We start from the raw sequence: 12,794 nt of genomic DNA, 5'->3' as shown, positions 1-12,794 counted from the left end.
TTCTCCCCTCCTCTGTAACATGGAATTGTGACCTTGTAGTTGCAGCATCTTTTCCTTGTGGTTAAGCCACATTGGTGGCTAAGTCCTCACCGCTGAGATGTGAATGGAAGTTATGTGTGTGCCCTCTGGGCTAAAGCCTGAGGACAGAAGACCTCCCTCCCTCGTGCTCTTTGGCCCCTTGTTTGCAAGCCGGAATTTGGACATGCCTATGACCCAGCTTGCAAACAACCCCAGTGTCTTAGGGATGGATGGAAATTGGTACCTAAAACGGCTGCATGAAGAGAGAGCTTCCTGCCGACCCGGGACTCAGAGAAAAATCAGCTTCTGTCTTGGTTGAAATACTGCATTTTGGGATTCTCTCTTTTTGCTGGAGCTTTAGACTTTTGTCCTAACAAATAGAGTAGCCGGTCCTGGAAGTGGGGTGCTGCCATGGCAGTAGGTGGCATTAGCTTAGTGGCTGGGTTGTGAGGACATGGTACCCCAGGCTAGAGCTGGGCATCCTCTTCAGGTCACGGCCAAGGTGAAACTATAATTGTTGAGAACTTGGAAGATCGTTCAAGCGGTTACAAAGCCTGCATCTCTAGATGGAGGGATTAGAAGGAGCAAGAACAGGGTCACCTGGGTGGCTCAGTCGGTTAAGTATCCGACTTCGGCTCAGGTCATGATCTCGCGGTCCGTGAGTTCAAGCCCTGCGTCAGGCTCGGTGCTGCCAGCTCGGAGCCTGGAGCCTGCTTCGGATTCTGTGTCTCCTTCCCCCTCTGCCCCTAACCCACTCGCATTCTGTCTCTGTCTCTCTCAAAAATAAATAAACATTAAAAAAATTTTAAAAAGAAGGAGCAAGAATATCATTGTGAATTGGTTGCTCCTTGCTGAGTTTTGCAAAGTATTACAAGAAAGATGTGGACTCAGGGGACAAGAGTTGGTGCATAGAGATAGAAAAGTCCACAGATGAGAGTCCTCAAAGGGTTGGAGAAACCCCATGATCCTGATTTTGGAACCCATGGTTAAGCAGGGCATTGCCTTCTGCAGGGTAAGAGGCATCCATTTCAAAAAATGTCCATTTTATTTTATTTTATCTTATTTTTGAGATTGAGAGAGAGAGAGAGAGAGTGAGTGAGAGCATGAGCAGGGGAGAGAGGGAGAGGGATGGGGGGAGAGAGAAAGAGAGAGAGAGAGAGAGAGAGAGAAAATCTTAAGCAGGCTCCATGCTCAGTGCAGAGCCAGACTCGGGGCTCGATCCCACGACCCTGCGATCATGAGCTGAAATCAAGAGTTGGATGCTCAACCGACTGAGCTACCCAAGTACCCCAAGATGTCCATTTTTTTCAAAAATGTGTTTCAATCCAATCCAATTTTATTTACCCAAACAGGTGGTGGGCCAGATTTGGCCCATAGGCTATAGTTCGCTGACTCTTGTCCTGACTCAGATTGTTTTGTTTGTTTGCTTACTTGTTTGTTTTTAGTTTCAGGTGTACAACCTAATGATTCGATATTTGTATATATTGTGAAAGACCACGGTACCTCTCGTTGACGTCCGTCACCACACATGGTTATACTCTCCTTTCTTCTTGTGAAGAGAAATTTTAAGATCCACTCCCTTAGCGACTTTCATATATGGTAGAGTATCATTAACCACAGTCACCAGGCTGGACATTGCACTCGATGACTTATTTATTTTATAACTGGAAGTGTGTACCTTTTGACCACCTGTACCCATTTTCCCTATCACTCACCCTTCAGCCTCTGGCAACCATCCATCAGTTCTCTGGATCTAGGAATTTTTTTTCTTTTTTTCTTTTTGTTTTGTTTTAGGTTCCTCATAGAAGTGAGACCAAACAGTATTTGTCTTTCTCTGACTTATTGCAATTAGCACAATGCCCTGGAGTCATCCATCTTGGCGCAAACGGCAGGTTTTCCTTTTTTTTTTTTTTTTTAAGAGGTGGGGAGAGGTAGAGGGGGAGAGAGAATCTCAAGCAGGCTCCACACTCAGCGCAGAGCCTGACGTGGGGCTCGATCCCACAACCCTGGGATTATGACCTGAGCCAAAATCAAGAGTCAGACGCTTAACCAACTGAGCCACCCAGGCTGCCCCGGCGTAGGATTTCCTTCTTTTTTATGACCAAATAAGTCACCCATCTTGAATAAACATGACACAGTTACTAATGGACACACTAGATAAGGAATTAGGGAACCCTCAGCATGAAGTTCCCCTTTTAGAAACCTCTGGATAATCTAAATAATGGACTGCTTGAGTGACCCCACTTTCCCCTTCCAACTCCCTAATTCTTGCTCTTATGCTTTAAATTAGCCAATACAGGGGCACCTGGGTAGCTCAGTCGGTTAAGCATCCGACTTTGGCTTGGCTCAGGTCATGATCTCACGGTTCGTGGGTTCGAGCCCCACCTCGGGCTCTGTGCTGACAGCTTGGAGCCTGGAGCCTGCTTTGGATTCTGTGTCTCCCTCTCACTCTGCCCCTCCCCCACTCGCACTCTGTCTCTGTCTCTCAATGGTAAATAAATGTTAAAAAATTTCTAAATTAGCCAATAGAGAGTGAGCCCCCCAAACCCTAGGCACCTCATCCATGGACCCTAGTAAACGCAGAGCCTGAAGTCTATGTTCTCTGTCTCCCTATAACCTTGCTGCGTGGCCCCCAGGTGTGCTGTGTACCCTCCAGAAATATGCAGAAGAGTCTTATTTGTTTCAAAGCTCCTCAGTAGTTGTTGCTGAGGTGTACCCTGTAATCGTAGCAAGAACCACGAGGGCTGTTCCACCACAACACTGACTCCTGTCGAGGGGGAAATGTCTGTGGCCACCCTCACAAATAGCACAGGCTCAGGTGAGTGCCTTCGGCGTTCCCAGCCAGAGCATCACCAACAGTGGGCTGAGACCAGCACACAGGTCTGCCAAGACCTTTGTTTTCAAATGACCTCAAGTAGCCACCGTTAATGTGCTAGAGAGACATGAGCACATCAAGGAATGCAAACATTCTGTCTGGGAAAGAACTTTGGGCGTGGTTACGGACTCAAAGCAAATAGCCTACTAAGAGTTCTAGAGAGTTCCTTTGAAATCAAGGGCCCCTGCCTGTGCCTGTTGGCACTAATTTGCACCAGAGGAACCAAAATCTATGACAGCTGCAGAGCTCCTCAGAAGGGTATCTCCTTGATCTCAGTTGATCTCAGCTCAGGTCACGATCTCATGGTTCGTGAGATCAAGCCCCGAGTTGGGCTCTGCACTGACAGCATGGAGCCTGCCTGAGATTCTCTCTCTCCCTCTCTCTCTCTGCCTCTCTCTCTATCTCTCTCTCAAAATAAATAAACATTAAAAAAATGTTATGGGTTGCCTCATGTCTCCTCCCCAAATTCATATCTTAAAAATAGGATTGTTGCAGATATAATGGTTAAGATGATGTCATTCTGGGGTAGGGTGGGTTCCTACTCCAAGAGAACTGGTGTCTTTATAAAAAGGGGGTGTTTGGAGACAGCCATGCACACCAGGAGGATACCATGTAATGACGAAGGCATGATCTACAAGTTAAGGGACACCAAAGATGGCCAGCAAAGCACCAGTTTCTCCCCAGCTAGAAGAGAGACTCGGAACAGATTTTCCCTCACAGCCTCAGCAGGAGCCAATCTGCCAACACCTTGATTTTGGACTTCAGGCCTCCAGAATGGTGGGAGAATGAATTTCTGTGTAAGCCACCTCGTTTGTGGTTGTTTGGTTGGTTGGTTTTGGTCTTTTTATTTGTTTGTTTTTACAGAATCCCCAGGAAACTAATACAGCCCATACGCTGTTCATCCTGACCAATATAGAAACTGGTACCAGAAGTGAGATGTTGCCATCCCACAAATGAAGAACCAGTTGAATGAGCTGCGTGGTCCGGTGGTTAAGGACACAAATTTTGCAGGCTGGGAAAGCTGGTAACCCTTGTTATGCCAAAGAACCTCGTCCAGAAATACCGCCATGGGTGACAACCTGACAGGTAGATCATATGTCTCCTGAGCCTGTGTTTGCAGAAGTGATTGGAAAGAGCTAGAATGTCACTGTGAGTTGGCTGCTGCTTGCTGCTTGCAGCAAGGCATCACAAGAGAGAGATGATCTTGGAGGAGAATTGGCCACGTTTCAAAGTCAGAAACATCACAAGGTTAGAAGAGCCAACAGCTTCCTGTTCCTTCAAAACAGTGTAAATAAGGATCTTGCCTCCCACCTAAGGCTATTGTTTCGGGTGACCATTAACGGGGAATGACAAAAGTGTAGGTAGTTCAAGGAAGCAAATATTGCAAATTAAATAAACACAAGAGCTCTGGCTAGAAAAGCCCATCGGATCTGGTGCCTAGCAATGGAACTCACTGGAAACAACAAGACCAGATGTCTACTCTAAGCTTTTTGAAGGAACTAAGTTGTTAAAGAAACAAAGAGTGCAGTCTGCAAAATCTTATAACTCTTGAGCCTTTGCAATTGGGTCTTTTTATTATAGTTGCTTAACCTGAATCTTAACCAAAGTGGGGCTTGTGTTCTGGTCTCTCTCATCAGCAGAGCACTTCCTTTTTTTAGGCAGTCCCTTTTTTGAAATTTTTTATTTGAGAGAGAGAGAGAGAGAGAGCGAGCTCAGGGGAGAGGGGCAGAGGGAGAGAGAGACAGAAGATCTGAAGCAGGCTCTGTGCTGACAGTAGAGAGCCTGATGTGGGGCTCAAACTCATGAACTGTGCAATCATGACCAAAGCCGAAGTCAGATGCTTAACCAACTGAGCCACCCAGGCACCCTGAGAGACAGAGAGAGAGAGAGAGAGAGAGAGAGAGAGAGAGAGAGAATTTAAGCAGACTCCACAGTCAATGCGGAGCTGGATGCGAGGCTCGATTCCACGACCCTGGGATCATGACCTGAACCGAAATCAAGAGTCGGACACTCAATGGACTGAGCCACCCAGATGCCCCAGAGAACACTCTCTTTTAGCTGTGATGTGTTCTTCAGGCTGCAGTGTGAGCACCACATGGTCAGGGGTTTTGTTTGTTCCCTGCTGGACTCTCAGCCCTTCAAAGAGTGTCTGCAATGTAATAGATGTCCAATAAATAGCTGTTGGAAGGATGATGTAATAAACAGAGAACCAAGAGTGAAGTGAAAGAAATATCTCAGATTGGAACTATACAGGGAAATTTAGTACAGATGGGCCCCGGATTTGGACACTGAAACATCCCAATGTTACGGTCACTGAATAAACACTGGCTTCCTACCGATGAGGGCCCCCAAGCACCCGTCCTGTCACTGTTGCGTAGGCTGTACATGAAGGGGTTCAGCATGGGAGTGACCACCACGTACATCACTGCAGCAGCTGTGTCCTTCTGGGCCGTGTGGGAGGACACAGGGCTGAAATAAACCCTGATGAGTGTCCCGTAGGACAGGGACACCACAGAGAGGTGAGAGCCACAGGTGGAGAAAGCCTTCTGCTTGCCTCTCGTGGATGGGATCCTCAGCACGGAGACAAAAATGCATGTGTAGGAGACCAAGATACCCACAAAGGGGGTGATGATGGGTAGGGTGCCCCCGGTGTACAACATTGCATTATTGAGAAAGGTGCCAGAGCAGGCCAGCTTCAGCAGAGAGCTGAGGTCACAAAAGAGATGGGGAACCTGGTTGTGGGTGCAGAACAAGAGGCGAGTCAGTAATACTGTGTGGGTCAGGGCGTTCCCGAAGGCTGCAGTCCAGGATGCAGCCACCAGGAGGCCACAGAGGTGTGGCATCACAGACACAGTGTAGTGCAGAGGGTGACAGATGGCCGCATAGCGGTCATAGGCCATGGCCATCAGAAGGAAGCTATCGATGCCAGCAAACCAGATGAAGAAGAAGATCTGGGTCAGGCAGCCTGCGTTAAGGGATCCCTTTGTGTCCTGACACGAGGTTGGCCAGCATCTTGGGAATGGTGGTGGAGGTGAAGCAAATGTCCACAAAGGCCAGCTTAGCCAGGAAGAAGTACGTGGGCGTGTGGAGTTGGGAGTCGGTGGCGATGGCCAGGACGATGAACAGGTTCCCCAGTCCCGTGACCAGGGACATGCTCAGGAAGAGTATGAGGAGCAGCTGCTGTTGCTTTCGGTTCCCTGAGAGGCCCAGGAGCAGGAACTCAGAGACCCCCGTGAGAGTTGCCCCTTCCACCGCCATCTTGGAGCAATCAGAAAGGAAACCCAGGAATTGTCCAGGGTCCTGCCTCGCCAGCCCTTGCACCGCTCCCTGGATCTCATGCCCTCTCGCTAGTTCTAGGCGTTCATCCATTCTTCCCACGCTCTCCCCCACCAGGACCCCCGCCCACCCACCTGCTTTGCTGCATGATTTCCATCAGTGAATACGCCGTTCATTCCCCATCATCCACCTGCAGATGGATGGACTGCTGCCAAGCACCGGGCCCATTTCTCACCCTCACCCCCTACACCTCTATGCCCCAGGGCTTCGTCTGGGTACAGTCACGAGCTCAGCCTTCACATGTGGGGATGTGGGCATTAGCATTCCCTGGAGTGACTTATAGCCGGTAAAGGACAGGGCTTTTTGGGCGACTCCCCTGGTTTCATCACTCCTGAGCGAGGCAGTGCTGAGGTGTGCTTTCTCTGGGATCCCTAGAAACATCACCCTTCAGCTGCCCCAAAGTGGGAATCTGCTCATCCATGCCTCCCTTTCCCAAACGTTCATTGGCTCTCCTGGGACTACCTCTTAACGAAACTATTTGCACTCAAGTCCTTGACTCAGAACCTGCTGTGGGGAGAATCCAAAGGAAGACTCAAGGATTCCAGAATTCCTTCCATCTTTGAGAGAATCCCTTCTTTGTCCCAAATAGCTCTCCAGCTACTGCCCCCTTTCCCTGCTTCCCTGGACCGCCATACTTTTCAAAAACATTGCCTGTTCTTACATGTCAAGAGGAGCCATGACCCCCCACCACCCCTCCAAGACAGCCAGCACGTGCCGGCACAAGTGTCCATTGATAAAATCCGGAAATGTTTGGCACAGGCTAGAGCATACGCTTATAGTCCTTCCAAAGAATAGTAAAATTAATCAACAATACAAATCATAACATAAACTCAATACTTCAATTCATTGCTGTTGAAGGTTTCAATGAGCTCTGATACACTGGCAACATCTGAGAAATATTTGCCAAACCTTTTGCCAGTTTGGCTATTGTCACTGTGAGCGGCGTAGTCATGTGCTCATGAAATGCTCTGCACTGTAAGAGAGGTACCAGTGTGTCACTATCCTCAAATCCGAGGTGGGCTTTGGTCTTAGGTAAGATTTACTTCGGCGTTTACCATTTGTGCATTGTAACTTTTGCGTAAGTGATTAAGTGTGCGATGCTTGGATAATGATCAAATCAAGTTTATAATAAAACATTGAAAAGAAAAGATCCAGGGGCCGCCTGGGTGGCTCAGTAGGTTAAGCATCTGGCATTGGCTCAGGTCATGGACTCGCAGTTCATGGGTTCAAGCCCCTTGTCAGGCTCTGTGCTGACAACTCAGAGCCTGGAGCCTTCTTGGGATTCTGCGTCTCCCTCTCTCTCTGCCTGTCCCCCACTCGTGCTCTGCCTCTCTCTCTCAAGAATAAATACGCATTTAAGAAAATTTTTAAAAAAGGATTCAGGATGAAAAGGCAACAAGGTTTCAATAAGCTTTTTCATGTTCCTAGTAAATATGAACAGTACTCTGAATTTGTGGGAGAGGAGAGGAGGAATGCTATTCACTGTGAATTGTAACCCTGCGACATCTGATGACAGCAGAAGTCACAGCATCCTGAAACAGTTTTGCTTCGATGTAAGACTCACTGTAAAATATGACAACCAATTTATATTTTTGGCAAATAATTATTTAGCAATAAAAATATAGATAGTTTATAGGAAGTAACAGGTGAAAGAGGTGTTAGATCCAAATACTGCTCACAAGCTGTTCACTCAAGTTTATTCATTTTGGAGAGACAGAGACAGAGCGTGAGTGAGGGAGGAGCAGAGAAAGGGAGACACAGAATCCGAAGCAGGCTCCAAGCTCTGAGCTGTCAGCACAGAGCCCGATGTGGGGCTTAAACTCACGAACCGTGAGATCATGACCTGAGCTGAAATCAGACGCCCAACTGACTGAGCCACCCAGGCATCCCGTAAAAAAATTTTTTTTAATGTTTATTCATTTTTGAGAGGGAGAGACAGAGTGAAAATAGGAGAGGGGCAGAGAGAGAGAGAGAGAGAGAGGGAGACAGAATCAGAAGCAGGCTCTGGGCTTTGAGCTGTCAGCACAGAGCCCAATGAGGGGCTTGAACTCATGAACCATGAGATCATGACCTGAGCCAAAGTTGGACGCTTAACTAACTGAGCCACCTTGGTGCCCCAAAAGTAATATGACTTTTTAAAATACTCCGATGTATGGTTAAAAGTAACTGAGACTTTGCAGAAACAAAATAATTAATAAAACCTCAAAAACTATAATACCCATATGGGCATGACAGTACCATTCAGACTTGTGGATCTGTGTGTGGCAAAACCCATTTACTGAAAAGAAAAAACAGCTTTGTGAAAAATTACCTCAAGTAACTAAAACCTCAACCATGATCAGTGTCACTAGAATTGTTTCTGTAATTTATTTTAAAAGTGAAATTCAAGACCTTGAAAGTAGTTTTAGGTTTGTGGTTGATCGCATGAGGCTGTGTGATTTATTTCAGAACAACATTTGAACGAAATCTGACATAAGTAAAAAATAGAGTCAAATTTATTGGATCTGAAAAGGTGGTCACATGATGCTTGTGACAGTTTGGTGGTGTTTTAGAAATGTCATCTCCACGAAAAATATGCATGTGAAGACTTTCTGCGAGTTTGTACAGATATAATGTAAGTCCAGAGTTTTGGGCAAAGTGTGCAAAACATTCTGGATGTTTTAATTTGTTATCATTCAAGTCTTTTTGTTTAGTTGTTGCTGAATGAGTCAAAAAAGATATAACTAAAATGGAATACTTTAAATATTTCTCTTAGAACTTTACATATGCCACCACGCATCCAGGAAATGCAGAGAATAAACCAATGTATCTGAAGAACTGGAGACGGAAATAGTGAAAATTGGAGGCGTATTTGGACACAAATGGACAATCTGAGAGGAGCCAAAGCTGCAAAGAACAGACTGGAAATCAGGTCAGGTCTTGTAAATCCTTTTCTCAGTAAAATTGTGGGAAAGGAGTCAGCCTTTAGAAAACAAAGGTGTGTGTTTTTTGGTTTGTTTTTAGTTGTTTAAGATTTGGCTTTAATAAATACATTTCTAAGAGGGACATCAATACTCTGGTTTTACAAAAAAAGGTTTGGTTGGGTTATTAAAGCTGATGGTAATTTGATGTCTAAAAAGAACTGAACACATAAAAATAATTGAAAAAAAACCCCACCGAGACGGAAGTGAAAGATATTACAAGAATGAAGAAATGTGCAATGCTATCTGAAAACCAACAAAATAAACATCAATCCCCAGGTGCGGGGAGTGGGAGACTATTTGGAGGTCCATGACTATTTTTTATGAAAATGAATTTGTTGTTTGATGACACGAGTAAAAACAAATCCATTTATGGAATCCTAAGAGTTGATCAAAGTATATGTGTGAAGCTCCGTGGAACAAATGTTAATGCAATCAAGCTCTTCAAATAAATAGGACAATTAAACCATTGCTAGAGCTTAATCACGTGAAGGGGTATTGAATATATAAAAATCTCAGACAGGATTACAAGAGCTAGGACTTGGCTTTCAATTTGAATTGTTTGTTCGGTAGAAGGTGAGAAAGGACTCAGCACCTTGAACATTGGTACTGATGTTAAGAGAAAACTTGACTTTTTGAAGCTACAAGTGACCTAATGACAATCACCTTGAACCGTACCTCCTTCCATCTTTCCCTTCTCATTTATGATCTCACTTCCTACTCTCCACTGCACTCATTTCTGGTATCACTGATGTTCCCGGAACAAGCCAGACATGCTTCTGCCTCAGGGCCTTTGCACTTTCTGTTCCCTCTGCTTAAACATTCTTTTTCCCCAGATATCCACATGGCTCTGTTTTCCACTTCTGGCCCCTAAAATAACATCTTCGTTAAGCAAGCAGGAGGAGCTTTTACAGAAGCAAACTAAATCTCGTCCTTTGTGTAGCATTCCATTCCCCCTCCCCATAATATGTAGAGTACAATTCCAAATCCTGGTGCAACCACTATGGAAAACTATATGGAGGTTCCTCAAAAAATTAAAAAGGAAATGAAAACAGAATAGCTGAGAGCTATCTGCAATCCCAAGTTCATTGCTGCATTATTCACAATAGCCAAGATATGGAAAACAACCCAAGAATCTGTCAGTGGATGGTCAAGAAAATGTGGTATATGGGGGGCCTGGGTGGCTCAATAGGTTAAGCATCCGATTGTTGATCTGGGCTCAGGTCATGATCTCTCGGTTCATGGGATCGAGCCCCAAACCCTGCACTGATACCTTGGAGCCTGCTTGGGCTTCTCTCTCCCTCTCTCCCTGCCTCTCCCCAACTCACGCTCTTGTGCTCTCTTTCAAAATAAATAAATAAACATTTTATTTTTTATTTATTTATTTACTTTTTTCAATATATGAACTTTATTGTCAAATTGGTTTCCATACAACACCCAGTGCTCATCCCAAAAGTGCCCTCCTCCATACCCATCACCCACCCTCCCCTCCCTCCCACCCCCCATCAACCCTCAGTTTGTTCTCAGTTTTTAACAGTCTCTTATGCTTTGGCTCTCTCCCACTCTAACTTTTTTTTTTTCCTTCCCCTCCCCCATGGGTTTCTGTTAAGTTTCTCAAGATCCACATAAGAGTGAAACCATATGGTATCTGTCTTTCTCTGTATGGCTAATAAATAAACATTTAAAAAAAGAAGAAGGTTGTATGATTTCACTCATATGTGGAATTAAAGAAACAAAACAGATGAACATAGAGGAAGTGAAGGAAAAATAAGATGAAAACAGAGAGGGAGGCAAACCATACAGGACTCTTAAATACAGAGGACAAACTGAGGGTTGCTGGAGGGGAGGTGGGTGGGGGGTGGGCTAAATGGGTGATGGGCATTGAGGAGGACACTTGTTGGGATGAGCACTGGGTGTTATATGTAAGTGATGAATCATGAAATCCTACTTCTGAAACCAATGGTACACTATATGTTAACTTTCTTGGATTTAAATAAAATTTAAAAAAATAAAGAAAAGGGGCACCTGGGTGGCTCGGTCATTTGAGCATCCAACTCTTGGTTTCGGCTCAGGTCATGATCTCACGGTTTGTGGGTTCAAGCCCCACATTGGGCTCTGTGCTGACAGCTCAGAGCCTGCTTGGGATTCTCTCTCTCCCTTGCTCTCTGCTCCTCCCCCACTTGCACTGTCTCTGCCTCTCTCAAAATAAATAAATAAACTTAAAGTGAAATAAAATAAAATAAAATAAAATAAAATAAAGAAGAATGTTGCTTAGGTAAAGTTTAAAAACACGCAAAATGATTCTATGGATTGTTCATGGATATGTCCCTTGTAGTAAAGGTGCAAAATGTGTATGGGAGTGATCGACACTAGCTGTAGATGTTGGGTGTGTCAGAGAGAGGGGTAGGGAGGGCAGCGACATGGACAGTATGGGAATATGGGAATGGTGGGGGGGGATGTACATGGATGTTTTACTTCTTAATTTGAAGGATGAATACAAACTATGTTTCAGCCTGAAGCATGATCTATGCAATATCACACACACACACACACACACACACACACACACGCACATACTGGTCCCCACATACCTTCAAGGAACTCACCAGGAGAGATGGGTGGGTAAGTAAATGATAGATTCCACCTCACTCTCAGGTCAAGGTCACTGCGTCCCTCGAGCTCCCATCCCAAGGCTCCAGACACATCTCTTGGGTGCCCCACCTTTGCTGAACTTGCCCTGGCTCCCACAGACCCTGTGTCAAGCCCAGCTCAGCGTCTACCCCCAATCCTGTTCTACCTCTGTGCCCGGGCTTAGCGCTGGCCTCACTGACCCCCCCCCCACAAGGCACCTGGGCCAGAGATGTGGGTGGTAGCCTGGTCTCCTTCCGCCCCACTCACTGCATCCTGAAGGTTCTACCTGAGCTTCCTCTCTTCTTCCTCTCCTCCCTGTACCCTACTAGGTTCCTGTCTTGTCATTCTTCCACTTCAACCCTGCTCCTTCTCTGGGCTCTTTGGTTCCAGATTTCCTCTTCTGGATGAGCCTCCATAATGGCCACCACCACGGTGAAATGACATGCCTCTCCCTTGCTTAGAACCCTGCACTGGCTCCCCATTGCCCTGCTGCTAACAGTTAACCTTTCTTACATGCCTCCTGTGCATGCCACGGCAAGGAGTTCGACATGCTTCGTCTTACTTTACCCTCTAAGATGGGCACTCTTACCTCCATTTCTAGGATCAGGAAGCTTGGAAAGGACAATCAACCACCCACCTTGCAGTTTCTTTTGCTCCAAACCTCCTCAAGCTCTCCGGTGAGGACCTCTTAGCACAGGACACTTCCTATTTTATTTTGTTTTCATTATACAGACAAATAACTGAAGCCCAGAGAGGCAAAGCCACTCCCCTGAGGCACACAGCAAGCCTGGCTGGAGACTCCACAGTCCCCTGCTTGTGGTTTACCCTGTCTGCCTCCCTTTCTCCCCACTCACCTACGGAAGGTGTCACCTCTAGCCACAGAGATGTGTCTCCAAAGGTGAGCCAGCTTTTGCTGGGAGAGCGTTGTGGGCCACACGTGATGTAGAGGCAAGTCTTTGGCCTCACAAGAGGGA

The 12,794-nt window shown here is 46.0% G+C and overlaps 1 pseudogene; it reads right to left on the bottom strand.

Annotated features, from left to right (window-relative positions):
* Nucleotides 1-5,203: 5,203 nt before the first annotated feature.
* On the bottom strand, nt 5,204-6,151 carry LOC122488666 (annotated as a pseudogene).
* Nucleotides 6,152-12,794: the final 6,643 nt, after the last annotated feature.

This window comes from Prionailurus bengalensis, chromosome A2 (assembly GCF_016509475.1).
Source record: "Prionailurus bengalensis isolate Pbe53 chromosome A2, Fcat_Pben_1.1_paternal_pri, whole genome shotgun sequence".
Lineage (NCBI taxonomy): Eukaryota > Metazoa > Chordata > Mammalia > Carnivora > Felidae > Prionailurus > Prionailurus bengalensis.
This window is presented reverse-complemented; position numbering and strand designations above follow the sequence as displayed.